Genomic DNA, 15441 nt, shown 5'->3' on the forward strand with positions numbered 1-15441 from the left:
GCTGTAGAAATTCCATCAGCAGGGAAAGTATTCAATCTTATGTCAAAAAAACTATAATAGATTTCGGGAGTCCGTTTCGTGGCATGATACTCACTGGAATGAGGCAGAACGGACTGACATTCATTTGTGATACAATAGCGGCCATTCTACATCTAGTCTCCGGCCGGAATGGCTGAGCGGTTCTAGACGCTACAGTCAGGAACTGCGCGACTCCTCCGGTCGCAGGTTCGAATCCTGCCTCGGGCATGGATGTGTGTGATGTCTTAGGTTGGTTAGGTTTAAGTAGTCCTAAGTTCTAGTGGACTGATGACCTCAGAAGTTAAGTCCCATACTGCTAAGAGCCATTTGAAACATTTTCTACATCGAGTGCCGAAAGGTTCTGTTTGATGTCGTTCAAACTGAAACAGAAACAAAATTTTCAATCTCGAGGGTGTCGAGTTTAATCCAGTTATCGAGTGTATTGCGACATATCACACCCTGTGGGAATGGAACGTGCATCTGGGAACCGAAGGGCGGATTGCGCAAGCGTGCTCACGCGGCAGATAAGCCGGCCGGCGTGACGTCACGCGGCAGGTGTATAAGAGCGGCTGCCGCCACGGGCGCTGCCTCGCCTCGCGTCGCTCCGCTCCGCTCCGCCTGCAGGGTGAGTAGCGGCGCTGCTGCCGCCTGCCAGCCGGTTGCGCGTCTGCAGAAATGTCCAAATGTGTGTCAGTTCTTACGGGACTTAACGGCTAAGGTCGTCAGTCCATAAGCTTACACTCTACTTCACCTAAATTATCCTAAGGACAAACACACACACACACGCCCGAGGGAGACTTCGAACATCCGCCGGGACCAGCCGCACAGTCCACGACTGCAGCGTCTTAGACCGCTCGGCTAATCCCGCGCGGCGGTGCGCCTGCCAGTGTGCGGACGTTTGCCACGGCGGACATTTGCCACGAGTTTACCTGCTCCGAAGGTTTTGGTCTCTTGTCTCCCTCTCCTCCTCCTCCCCATCGCTTACTGACCCTTTCCACTGGTTTACTTAACATAGAACCAAAATCTATCGGCAATTTCCGCCACATTTCTAGAGAGAGTTTCGTTGTGCAAACTATTAAATGCCTCTCGCATTGAAATGGACACCGAATTTCGAGCCTCAGAAAAACTTCGCCAATCTTGTAGATTTTCCGTTCGTCTAAATTATACTTGCCTTTTTCGGTGCTCCTGGAGCAGCATTCTGTCGTGTTTTGTGTACCATGAGGGATCAATTCCGTATCTTATTAATTTATTTGGTATGAATCTCTCGAGTGTTGTTGATACTATTTTTTTCAACTTCAGCCATATATGGTCTTCACTACATAGTTTGGAAGGACTGGAGACTGTCACTAAGAAGTCAACCGAATGTTTAGTTGCTTTTATAAATAGATATATCTCGCGTTTAGTTTTGGTGAATTTCTTTGTTACGGAATTGAGCCTCGCTACGACTGTGTGTTCACTAATTCCTGTATCCGTCGTGATGCTCAGGATTATTTGTGGCTAAGAGGACAAGTGTGTTTTCGTAACCATTTACAATTTGAATGGCCTCGTGAACTAATTGTTCAAAATAATTTTAAAAAAGCATTTAGAACATTTACGGAAGTTGTTTTATATCTACAATGTGGTCTGGAAATGTATTTTTGTGAACATACGGAAGGTAGATTGAAGTCACTGCCAACTATAATTGTATGAGTAACGTACCTGTTTGTGGTGAGACTCAAGTTTTCTTTCAACTCTTCAGCAACTGTTTCATCTGAGACCGGCGGTCAGTAAAAGGAGCCAGTTATTAATTTATTCCGGTTGTCCAATATAACCTCTGTCCATACTAAGTCACAGGAACTACCTGCTTCAATGTCACTTGTGAGCTGGAACGCACATTACATTATTTTTCCTTAAGTTGTGCTTCTTGTTTCTGTTGTAGTGGAGATCATTACCATTACAGCTTTTCCCGCGAAAACCTAGGATGCTTTCTCTGTGACCCTGTAAATACCAGAGCTAAAGAATGTAGAACAACAATGTACGTTACAAGCATAGCGTTCTGTATTACTTCATTTCCTTCAAAAATGGTTCAAATGGCTCTGAGCACTATGGGACTTAACATCTGAGGTCATCAGTCCCGTAGAACTTAGAACTACTTAAACCTAACCAACCTGAGGACGTCACACACATCCATGCCCGAGGCAGGATTCGAACCTGCGACCGTAGCGGTCTCGTGGTTCCAGACTGACGCGCCTAGAACCGCTCGGCCACACCGGCCGGCTCATTTCCCTATTTCTAACATTTTAAAAATGTACGTCGGCTTTAGATGACATGTCAATCATAGATGTTCTTATCTCTATTTAGTGAACGTATTTTCAGTCATGTTTTGAACTTTGTCCCCCTACACTTTATTATCTAATGTTTCACCGCAAGGGATATCGCGTTTTAGAGAGTAAATTAATATGGAGTATGTCGTTCTTCTTTTCCCACATTCACATACCCATTTCTTCTTTACTTATTGTCTTTTGGGCATGCAGTTGTAGTAATTAAAGTAGGCACAAATGCAGTGATAAAAAAGAAATGATTAGCATAAATTCGCATTCTCTTTACATCGTTCCTTTCTTGTTGCTCCCCTGCCGATGGACTGTTTCCATCGCGATCAGTAAGCGTGAAAGGAAGCTACCGTACAGACAGAGGGATCTATATTTATTCTTGGCAGAACTAATTACATACTGGCATAATCGTCGGTATTGCTTTCGTTTCCCAAAAGTTATAAATATTTCGATTTCGGAAAAGGAGGTCTGTATTTGGCCGAGATGTCGAAGAAGAAGGTCCCTTACGTGCTGGTCGTATCCAGTAAGATGTTGAGGCGGCGGTTTGAAAGCGGACAGAAGAAGTACGAGGAAGGGCGTCCCTTACCTGAGGGATCGCTACCTGGCGAAGGGGCGAGTGTGGCGAATGTCCGGCGTGGCAAATGCCCGGCGTGGCAAATGTCCGTCATTCGCGCCTGCCAGCGCCACGCTGGAGCCCTCTACACGGGAGAGTACGGCCAACCTGCCGGCCGCCGCCATTTTAGGCCTACTGCGCAAGGGCAGCCCTGTGGACGGAACTGTAAAATTCGCCTGAATACGACAGTGCGTCAAGTTAACAAATAACTATCGTTATTAATCGTTACATCCTTGATAACTCGGCGTCTACTGGGAAAATTAGTGAAAATTTGCTGCTCTCTCACTGACAAGGGAACCTCCCCATCGCACCCCCCTCAGATTTAGTTATAAGTTGGCACAGTGTATAGGCCTTGAAAAACTGAACACGCATCAATCGAGAAAACCGGAAGAAGTTTGTGGAACTATGAAAAAATAAGCAAAATATACAAACTGAGTAGTCCATGCGCAAGGTAGGCAACATCAAGGATAGTGTGAGCTCAGGAGCGCAGTGGTCCCGTGGTTAGCGTGAGCAGATGCGGAACGAGAGGTCCTTGGTTCAAGTCTTCCCTCGAGTGAAAACTTTAATTTTTTATTTTCAGACAATTATCAGAGTTCAGGCACTCACACATAATCAACTTCGCTCTCCAAAATTCCAGGACATGTTCATATTTGCTTGGACATATGCAGGATTTGACAGTCTACACACGGAAAAATTTGAAAACGTTAAAAACATATGTTTTGACAGAGCACAGGGAAAACTGTGCGACTGTGAAACTGTTGCATTCATTTGTTGCAGTTTATGTGACAAACTCTTATGTTTTCATCACTTTTTTGGAAGTGATTATCACATCCACATGAAAACCTAAATCGGGCAACGTAGAAGAATCTTTTTACCCATTCGCCAAGTGTGCAAGTTAGGTGGGTCGACAACATATTCCTGTCATGTGACGTACATGCCGTCACCAGTGTCGTATAGAATATATCAGATGTGTTTTCCTGTGGAGGAATCGGTTGACCTATGACCTTGCGATCAAATATTCTCGGTTCCCATTGGAGAGGCACGTCCTTTCGTCTACTGATCGCACGGTTTTGCGGTGCGGTCGCGAAACACAGAAACTAAACTTATTACAGTGAACAGAGACGTCAATGAACGAACGGACAGATCATAACTTTGCGAAAATAAAGAAAGTAAACTTTTCATTCGAGGGAAGACTTGAACTAAGAACCTCTCGTTCCGCTGCTCCTCACGCTAACCACAGGGCCACGGTGCTCCTGGGCTCGCATTATCCTTGATGTTGCCATCCTTGCCCATCAACTACTCAGTTTGTATATTTTGCTTATTTTTTTCATAGTTCCACAAAACTTCTTCCTGTTTTCTCGATTGATCTGTGTTCAGTTTTTCAAGGCCTATCCAATGTGCCAAATTATAACTAAATCTGAGGGGGGTGCGATGGGGAGGTTCCCCTGTCAGATATAAACGCTTATAAATATAGCTAGCAGTAATTTTTTTCTCACGCTGACCTTTGTGAAAAGTATTACATGCTCAAACGATAGAGTCCAGTCAACGTCTCTGAGGTACACACATGACTTACAGTACATATTAAATTACAAATGCATACTTCGATTTGCATATTTTTAATGCTTGTTTGTTACAAATGATGGTAGTTATTTGTAATTAAAAATAAAAAGAAACACAAAATTACAAATTCCCGGTGCATCAATTTAGCTAAAACATGTAAAAGACAATAAATTTCTTCTTCTTAAAATACCTTTGCTACATTTCTCATACCAATACTTCTACTACTGCACTTTTCTGTGGCTTCCTTCTGCATCTGGCAGTTATATTTCCTCAGAAGAACGTAAATTCGAGTCTTCAAAAATTCATGTACAACTCTGTCCACGACACTGTGAGAAGAAGGAATATACTGAATGAGTTCCTCGAATGACTTCTGTGCAACTGCCTCCAGTGCTTGGAGGGACAACTTAGCTTCCAGGAACAGTTTTTCATCCACACGAAAGACTTCATCTGTCATCTCAATAATGCCAAATATTTCTTGGGAAATGCATTCCAAGCTGTCTTGAGCTGTATAATTTTTTAGTTCAGTGAGTCTTCGTACTGCTTCACATCCAGATTTCTCCTTTGCTGAAAGTGATTCTCGGCACGCTTCGCAAAGCAAATACTTTTTCTGCACTTGCTTTGTTGTTCTGCCTGCTAAATAAAGTAGAGACTGTGCTTCCTCAGGTGGCATTTCTTCAACATCGCTTACGTCTGAATTCGCACTTGCAAGCAAGTCTGCATCGTCTGTGCCTTCTGCTTCGTCGTACGTCCGTCTGTGTTCCAAGTAGTCGACAAGAAATTCACCATCTTCTGTCTGATAACTTCCACGGCGACTGGGACGAAAATACTGTGACACAGCAATAAGCCGCAGTATCATCTTGAAACTGAGACAATCTGGAACAGGATTACTGGCTCGAACCATACTGAAAAGGTTTTCCAGAGAATCCTGTGATAGCCTGCACAACAGAACACACTGGAAACCTGCTTCGTTCAGAAGATAATCCTGGACATTAATAGCTGTGCATGTTGCTAGAATAACTCCAGATTGTACAGGTTTCCAGATACCCCTGTTTCCAATTTTCAAATTTTCAAACAGCGAGATGACACTCCTAAGGAACTGTACAACATCATTGTGTATGTCCTCAACGGTTCTACTCATGGCAGTTTTCCTGCTCCTTCAGGTCATTAATTTAAACCAACGGAAAATTGTGGCTATGAAAAACGCTGTTGACGTGGCAGAATCTTCAAGTACATGTTCCTCTATTGCATAATGTAACACTGCTTCAAGGCTGTGATTTAAAAGTGCGTAAGCAGCACCAACCTTAATTTTATCATAATGGCCTGGCCATTATCTTTTAAATCCCAAGCAATATTTAATTTCTTTTCCTTGTCAAATTTGTACAGTTTCTTGATAGGCTCAATCGAGACTACCGGTCCCGTCAAATTATTGTCTGCAATTGCTTGCCGTGGTAGGATAAAGTGGTCGGAATTAGTTAGGTGTTCCTTACATTCTTCAAGATATGAGCTACGTCAGGCATGAAGTACAGATTCCACTCTGGAGTAAATGGATGTTGGCAGAAATTCTTTGTTTCATTATGACGACCAGCAATAACACCACATTCACCCCACAGTGCCTGATTTTGTCTACCCATATCTGATACAATAACTTCTACCATCAGACCAATCGCTTCACACTTCACAATTAATTGCCACAGGAAAGACTTAAGTTCTTTACCTGAAATTGAGATCCTGGTGAAATGGTAACCAATTATTTGTTTCCGTCGCATACTTAGACCACCAAGCATAAATACCAAGGCGTGACAAGCATGTTTTTCATACGAACCATTAGCTGCTGGAAGTGTTGGATAGCCAATTACGAATTTCGGTGAAATGTCGTAATTTAGGCCTGGCGTGAGACTTACCTCATCCATCATTATTGCAACATGTCTTTCAAAAGGATTCGTGGTGCCTACCTTCACTTTCAGAGCGGATACGATATCCTCCAAAATACCTGGGCTGATTGCCAGAGACTCAGGTTTCCTTTATAGAGTTCGTTCGCTTGGTAATGGTTGTCCCAGTTCTCTTACCGGATTGTGTTCAACGCTTCCACAAGCTAATCGAATTTTCAAAGCCTTCTTAATAGTTTCTGGTGAGCACTTTGCCCCTCGCATAGTTTTTTTTCTGCAGTGCCGAGATCTGATCGTCGTTTAAAAAAGGTTTCACACATGCAGCCATTGTACCAATTTTACCATTCGCACTGTGTAGTTGCTTCTGCAATAAGTGGATTTTCCTTTTCAATCTTTCCAGTTCCGTTTCAGTGTCATTCTCAGGAGGCAATCCGACGTCAGAACTGTGAACATCCGGGAAAACTTCTTGAGGAAGTATGCAAACTTGCTCATTACCTGAAAAGAAATAGTATTAATAATAATAACAAAAAAATGTTTTGTCGAACTACAATGCGACAAATTTAAGTTTCATAAAAAGTTAGTAGTGAATAAGATAGATAAGTCTGTCTTTAGTTACATATATATATTTAAACAGTACCTGGCTCTGTCTGTGTAGTGTAAGTGCACTCTGGTTCCCTTTGCACACCCCTGTCCTTTGGTGGCTTTCGTCCCTTAATTTGAGGACGATAGCTAAATATAGTGGGTACTACATTAGATTTCAGTTTTTTAACACCATCCTTACGATTTGCTTCAAACTGATCCGATATGAATTGAAGCTGAAAATGACAATCCAAATTACACTGTTAAATAAAGTTCAAAACTAATACCTGTAAAGAAGTAAAGATGGCACTATGAATAACTAACAAAATAAACCTTTTCAAATTTCATATACATGAAGTACATCCGTATTTGAAGATTTGATTTTCAGGTTCTGCCTCTTATTCAATGGTGATCGTAGGCATTATTGTAAAAATGATGTGGATGTAGCTTTATTAATACTATCAATAACTTTGTTAATGCATTTAGAGCTATTTCTACATAAATATTACTACAAAAATGTATAAAGTGAAAAAATTTTTTTTTGGTTTTCAGGTGAAACTGAACCCAGGACTCACATATCATAAATGAAATGCTATACCGACTTTTTCTTATTAAATCTCTTTTTTCTTTTGTTCGTCTTCGTTCGGTGCATCTGTTCGGGGCGGACGTCCTAAAACACCCGTTTATGTTCGTCGTTGACCCATTAACTCAGTTTTTTCTTATTACAGAGGGGAGCTAACCCTCTGACCGAACACACTGAGTTACCATGCCGGCGGCTGAGGTGTACTTGCACTCTTCCATTGTGCTTTGTAATTCATATAATCATCTGCTGCAAAGATAAGTTTCCTTATCTCACACAATTTAGCTGTTTCTTATGGAAATGTATGTTTTCTTTCAATACGGTGTAGCCACAGTTTGCGTCTTTTCGCATTGCTTTCGCGCCATGTGGAATTCGGAAAAGCTTGCTACCTCGGACTGGTTTCGTATAACAATTTACAGCACAGGATTGCGGCATTTTCACTATAGAACAGTGGAAAATGCCACGTTAAGATCTTAATTTAATACACAAACAATATATATATTTCCAACACCTGTAAATATCGGCTAGTTAATTCAGATTTGCCACTTACGCTCACGTATTGCTTAGGCTCAAAATGGCTGCCTCCCTCCACTCGCCTCAGCCGACCAATAGCAGCCGCCGATTGTCGGCAATCCGCACATAAAAGGTTGGTGGCGCTCTCTCGCATACCCAAGGTGGCTTCCACCGACTCCCCATCCCAGATGAGGCCTTCCTCCCCTCCATCTACGCCTCCTACCAACTTTGAAAATCCCCATCCTCCCCCCACCCCCGCCCGCCGGGGTGGCCGAGCGGTTCTAGGCGCTTCAGTCCGGAACCCCTTACTGTTATGGTCGCAGGTTCGAATCCTACCTCAGGCATGGATGTGTGTGATGTCCTTAGGTTAGTTAGGTTTAAGTAGTTCTAAGTTCTAGGGGCTGATGATCTCAGATGTCCCATAGTGCTCAGAGCCCAACCCCCCCCCCCCACCCTGTGCTTTTTCCCAAAGGGCACACTCTCTCCCTTCCTCCCACCCTCCTCTCCCCCGGGCCTCCCCTCCCCCCTACCTTCTTTCCTCCCCCTCCCATCGCCTCTGCCACTGGCATCTACACCATCCCCTCTCCCTCCTCCCCACCTTTCCACCTTTCTGGCAGCTCCCCAGACCCGTACACGTATAGAGAACTTTCGCTGGCCGGAGATTGTCGCCTAGTGTTTATGTGTGCCGCCGTGTTCGTGTTCCAGTGTTTCATCGTTTGTGCTCCATAGTTTGTGTGTGTCATCTCTGTCTTCTCTGTGTGTGTCCACGTTTCTGAACATTTTTATTTTGGACACTGTGGCCGTGTACGGCTCCATGTGTTTTAATTTTGTATGCCTTCGTTTTTTATATCCACCATGTCTGTTCTGCAATTGTCTCCTTTTGTATCATTAGTCATATATGTGGCCGAAGAGCGGCGTAATATGCCGCTGCTGGCCTACCGTATCAGGTGTCAAAATAACAATAAAGGAAAAAAAAACCACTCTCATACAGGTCTCTACCCAACGCTCACGAGGGCGGCTCACCTGCCCGTCGACACCGACTCCCTCCACATGTATAGTCTGTGCGGGGCTCGGCCGCAAGTGAAAGTGACGTAAATGGGGGCTGCAGAATGGCAAGCGTTTAGCAAATGTTAGGTTTTATGGTGAAGGTCAGACGAGGAGTGAGTCATTTATGTCAGTAAAATTCCCAGAAAGCAATTGGCGCAGCAGAAAGAGGCCAGAGAGATAATCCGAAGGTCCTGTTGTCGAGTCTCTACGTCCAATCTTTTTAGTTTTGTTCATTTTGTATGTTGCTTACACTGCAAATAGACCGGGATAATACTCCAGACATTGTATTTATTAATACATTAATAAAACGCATGAAAACGAATGGGAAAGTAAAATTTGAAATTGCGAATATTAGTGCTAGCGAAAGGTAATGCATCTGAATTTTTATTTATCTGAAAACTATTAAAGCGCTTTAAGTAAATCAAAACTTTATTAACATTCTACATATCTACATACATGTCTACGTATCTGTTGGTCAACACGGCCGCCCTTGTGACGAATACATTTCTCCCAACAAGAGACCAGTTTCTCGATGCCGTCACTGTAGAATGTTTGAGTTTCTTGACGAACCCACAACCTCACCTCTCCACGCACTGCTTCACCACTACCAGAGTCCGCACCTTGTGGTCTAGTGGCTAGCGTTGCTGCCTCTGGATTACGGGGACCCGGGCTCGATTCCCGACCGGGTTGGGAATTTCCTCTGCCTGGGGACTTTGTATTCGTGTTGTCCTCGTCACTTCATAATCAACATCAGTCGTGACAGTGGCTGAGTAAAGGAATTGGACTGTGTGAAATGTTGGGACTTTGCAAGGGCGCTGATGACCGAGCAGTTGAGGGCCCAACACAACCCAACCTCAACACCAAACGCCGTTTCTTTAAATTTCGCCAACAGCTGAAAATCGGATGGCGCCAAGTCGGGACTGTACAGAGTAAACTCGTGGCGTCGGCTGGTCGCAAATGTCGCAGCGCCCGTGTGAGGCCTGGCGTCGCCACCCTGAAGGAGAGCTCGCTCCGCGTGTGGGCAGACTCTTCTGCAGTCAGACACTGAACCACAGCACACCGTCTCTCACGCACTAACATAGCTAGGTAGCACTGCGCCGTGTCACACGCTGCAAGTCAGAGCCCTCTACCGCTAGAGGCCTGTAACATTCAGTGAATATAAAGAATCCGCCTCGATTGCAAACAGAAACCGGATTCTATTTGCCTTCGAGGCGCATTCTTTATAATCATTAAATTATTCACGATTGCTGACGCGCTGCAGTGTTAAAAGTTCGAAAGTTGTCACGTTGCTCAGCGAGGTGGGAAAGTCGACCGAGGGACATCTTTGTCGTGTCATACCTCAGCCGATGTTGAAAACAGATGAAAAAATTCGGAGGTGTTGCTTTTCAGCACGGCCTCAAAAATTTTCTGGAATTGATTGTAAGGCATGCGCGAGAAATTTTTATATAAAATTACATACCTTTATCGTTTTACAGTTGATGATTTATACGGGCTGGGGTGATATTAATCAGTGATAGTCTCAGCGTCTTACAAATGCTGCAAACACAGAACTTTTTCAATTGCATAATTGTTTTAAGGATTCCCGAGAAAAACAAGCTTGATTTAGATACTGTGCCTTACACACATTGTCGAAATAAGTCTGGACTGTAGAATGACTCACACTGTAGAACAGTCGAAAAGTGACACCAAATCGATAAGACAGCTCACAATCACTCTGTCAGTTTACCCACTTGCAAACATTCCAGTGTTCCAGATACATGTGTGGGTTGTCTTGGTGTAATCACAATCCTAGATCGAAGCATTAACTGTGCAAGTGTAGAAAAAAAAGAAAATGTCGAACATAAACAAACCCCTCAGGTAACATGACTTTGACTCTGTGAAGGAAGTCACACGAGATGGACAGCAAAGTTATAAACTGGTACAATACCTGCTAGTCATCTCTCAGAACTACTTTCGTTTGTGTGTAATGTCTATGTGACACAATTATCTTAATTGGAAATTAGTACAACATGGCATTAAACGCCAACGTCCTGTGCTAATAGAGCTAATGGTACCTCCAGTAAACTAAACCACACGTTCTAACGTCCAGTCGATCAACTGGGTCCTTCGTTACAGCAGTAGTGTTGCTGAACAGGCATAGCCCGTCACTGGAAACTATGAGATATTGAGTCAGAAAATTATCATTGGTCGCAAGTTTGCGAGTTCCTTATGAGTGTCTTGAAGAACATGTGATCTGGCACTGAGACAGAAACAGTTTCCTATGTTTATAATTTTTTTGCTGTTATGTTAATTACCCATATGGAGAACAAGAAAGCAGCGTCCATTTAATATATATATATATATATATATATATATATATATATGTGTGTGTGTGTGTGTGTGTAATGTGCAGTCCAGAGATTGTTTGACAGTGGATCTCCAGTCTCCATGTCTCTCTCATTCCAACCGCTGTGTTCCTCTGGTTCTTTCCCCATTGACAGATTCGCCAGTTATGGTTTCCAGGAGCCCTTTATGTCTCAACAGATAAGAGAACTAACATTCCTCCTGAGATTCTGTTTTGTCTGCAGCTATAGGAGGTGGTTACCAGGTCGACGATTTAAACCTAAGGCACAAAGACAAGCAGTTGCGTGGGTAAAATTCACACACTTGTCTTTCCAGTGATCGTGTAGTCAAGTTGGCAGAGCTACCGACGTAAGGTATTTATCGTCATCCCCTGTCAAGTTGACATTTGTTCATCTACCTGAACAAATCAGCAGATTGACAGCCTCATAGCTTCTTGTACCCTGATGATGTGGTGCCTTTGTGAGGCTTCGACGGCAGTCTTCCTGCATTTGTCGCACCTCCTCTGTCTAGTTTTCCGCGTCCGTCGACGTTTAAACAGTCACGGATGAACACTTTCGGCTGTGTTAAGGGCGTGGCCGCTTCTGGCGACCCCTGTTTGCGTACGTGGCGGCTGCTGTTCTCCAGTCTGGAGGTACTCGGCTGTCGCTGGAGCAGTGTGATGGCAGCGTGGTGTGTGTGTGTGTGTGTGTGTGTGTGTGTGTGTGTGTGTGTGTGTCTCTGTGTGTGTGTGTGTGTGTGTGCTCCATGTAACCACCACCAACCCCACACTTTTTTATAAATCCAGACTGAGTTTCTTAAAATGTGGCTTGGCCTTTTTGAGGAAATGAAGTTAATATTTCCGCTGGACAACTACCTTAAATGTTCATTACTTTCTCTCTTTTTAAGTCATTCTTCTATTGATGGAAATTCAAATGTCTGTTTTAAGATTTGTGGACAGTTTCCCTCGTTCACTTGTACAACACATAAGAGTATCGAGCCAAACTTTCACATTCATTGCTCCCACAGAAGATCAGCAAAAACATTGTCGGTACCTGGCTCATGTTAATTCTCGACTTCTACAAAACTATTTCGAATTGCTGTTTTAAAATCGATTCTTCAGCGACTGTTACTAATGAAACAACGTAAATCCAATAAGCAGATAGTGATATCCCATTTTATTCAAATGTCCAGTCTCGGGATCTAATGCACACAGTCTCCACAGTCAGTGTAAGGACAAACTGAGAAATTCTTCAGCGAAAATTAGACCTCGTTGTCCAGAAACTGTATCATCGAGTGGTTATCTACTATTATCAGTACCATCTGCAATGCGGAGGTTCAGTGACTTCTGCTACAAAATGATAGTATACGTGTTAGTTGAAAACAAATGGTTCAAATGGCTCTGAGCACTATGGGATGTAACATCTGAGGTCATCAGTCCCCTAGAACTTAAAACTACTTAAACCTAAAGACATCACACAAATCCATGCCCGAGGCAGGATTCGAACCTGCGACTGTAGCAGTCGCGCGGTTCCGGACTGTAGCGCCTAGAACCGCTCGGCCACCGCGGCCGGCTGTTAGTTGAAGGGAAAGTATATTCTCTGTGGCTGGCTCTGACATATCGTGCTGTGTGTGGTTGTCGGATGTCGTCCTGTTGGACTATTTGAGAAGTGTTGGGAATGAGTTGCAGGCTGAGTAGGCCTGGTTCCCAATGTTTCGCAGAAATACCCTCTAGGTTGTAATAGATGGTGGATTCCCTGTGTGAAACAACTCCTGCAAGGCTACATGCACAACTATGGGTTAAATGACGAATAATATAGATTCCTGCAATAAAATAATGTTGTTTTCTTGAAGAACAGAAGTGAAGAGAATATCTAGTTGAATAATGTACTGCTCACAGTTCTTCACAACCTTCTTGACATCTGGGTAGATGTCCACTTCGAACGATTGCCGGTTCAAGTAAAATCGCCGTGTAGAAATAATTATGGAAATGAAGCCTCCCCCCCTTCTGGAGCTTATCGCGCAAATAAAATGTGCTGAAAGAAAACCGTAACTATTTAAAAAGGTATTATTAAAGATATGCAGGTATTCACCAATGGCATCAGTCTAACACAGCAAAGATGTGACGATACTGCCACTGGCTGGTGATGGACCACTTTTTATGAACCGTCACTCGAGAAGTATCAGTAAGCAACCAATTGTAAGCAACCAATTTGTAGACATTTATCTGTCGAACTACACGTGTAGGAAAAGTTGTTCTTTAGGTTTTGGCATCAAGTGTCAGGAGAATAGGATACATTCACTGTGTGAATGCAGCATCACGCATTCCGCTGTGCACACAAAGCTGTACTGCCCAACCCGGCCTCAAACACAGTGATGTGTGTAGTTTGCAGCCGTCAGCTCTTATGGGTTGCTGTGAGCCTGTTCGCATAGAGCAGCGTTTAGAGTTGTTCAGTGCCTCTGTGGCTGATGCCAATGAGACACCTCTGAATAGTGTCACGCTGCATGAAGACGACGACCAAGTACGTCACTTCTGGCCGACACCTCGAGCAAGGAAGTGTACTGCACAACGGTTCGAGGAGGGCGGCAACATATTTACAGTTTTCGACAGCTGATGTTGATCTGCGGAATTTTCTTCGTGTAGTAAAGGAGAATATCAGAGTAATCGCTGTTCACACCTCAGTACTACAGCTTCGTTCTCTGTCACTTTCTTTCTTCATGCAAGCCATATGCCAGTAACCTCCCCAACATAATTCTTTGTTCTCTCCAAATCCAGGCAGTACATGGAAGATTTTGAATTTCTCTAAAGGAACATTATATGACAGAATAATGGTTCGCTGTCAGGTCTTGTATGGAAGATGATCAGAAAACCTGGTGAAGTAAGCATCGGTGCTCCAGTGTATGGCTGCTCACATCTCTTGCAGCCTGGGACCACCTCACAGGAACACAAACCAGTCCTCGTGGTGGTTCCAGTTCGTTCCATAAAACTGAGACTTCCCACCTCATTTCCTTCTCCTCTCTATTCAGCCGCTATATGAAGCTCACACAGTACTTGGATACATTCCCTTCTGTGCCATGCTTTACTGAGTCTTTGATGAATCGGTACCCCACGCCTCTCTGCCTGTTTCAGTTGCTCTATGGATTTCTGTAGCCACCCAGTGAACACCATAGACTTGCATTCCACTGTGGCACTACCTATGATATTATCTACCCCACCTATTACTGTTGCTATTCCACCTTTCATAGTCTGAACATGAAAGAGTTTCTGAGACCAACAATCCCTTTTTTCTGCACCATCTTACAGTTACATGTGTCCATACAAGTCTAGTAGCCATTAACACTGATAAACCGTCATTTATTTTTCAGATAGATTCTAGTACTTAGGTAATATTTTGTGTGGTATTTGACACACTGGTAACCTTGTGTTTGAGATGACGCTACTTGCATTCCCTCAACCAACTCCAATGAACTTATAGCCTGTACTGTAAACCATTCAGTGTGTTTATCTTTTGTTCAATAGACATCAACATGAAAATTCATGTTTGAAACATCGATCATGTTACAGTCATTAATTACGTTCTTGAAAAAAAAATTTAACACATCGCACCTAAATATATTTTTCTACATTACTCCAAACTGCTCCTGTACACTATGGGAAATGACAGGAGGTCTATAAAGTTTTTATTAACAGTAATCTTTTTAGTAACAGTAATCTTTGTGTACATTGTCTGATGATCGATGTGTCCTGTTAATTAAGTTAAAATGTCCTTCACAACCAGAAGAGTGCCGTGCCTGTCCAGTTGGTTTGTTGCACCACTAGCGAGATATGCTCGTCTCTGAACTAGAAGTTATGCGAGGAAAAGTTCTGTGCTGACTGGGATTCTAACAACGTACTTACTGTCACCGCTGATGACTACACATGAATTGACGTTCACTGTGAAATAGTTTTTCACCAGTAATTAGAAGTGCAATTTATAAACCGCAAATGATATGATAAAATCTTCTGTGCCTGATTGA

General features: G+C 43.2%; 1 protein-coding gene across 1 annotated transcript in view; it reads left to right on the top strand.

Moving 5' to 3' along the window:
• The first annotated feature begins 611 nt into the window (after window positions 1-611).
• Window positions 612-15441, top strand: part of LOC126108814 (ankyrin repeat domain-containing protein 65-like) — a 31775-nt gene continuing 16945 nt past the window's right edge. Inside the window, exon 1 of the mRNA XM_049914178.1 lies at window positions 612-643. The gene's annotated coding sequence lies outside the window, so the exon portion shown is untranslated. The remainder of the gene's footprint in view (window positions 644-15441) is intronic.

The sequence above is a fragment of the Schistocerca cancellata genome, chromosome 11 (genome assembly GCF_023864275.1).
Source record: "Schistocerca cancellata isolate TAMUIC-IGC-003103 chromosome 11, iqSchCanc2.1, whole genome shotgun sequence".
Lineage (NCBI taxonomy): Eukaryota > Metazoa > Arthropoda > Insecta > Orthoptera > Acrididae > Schistocerca > Schistocerca cancellata.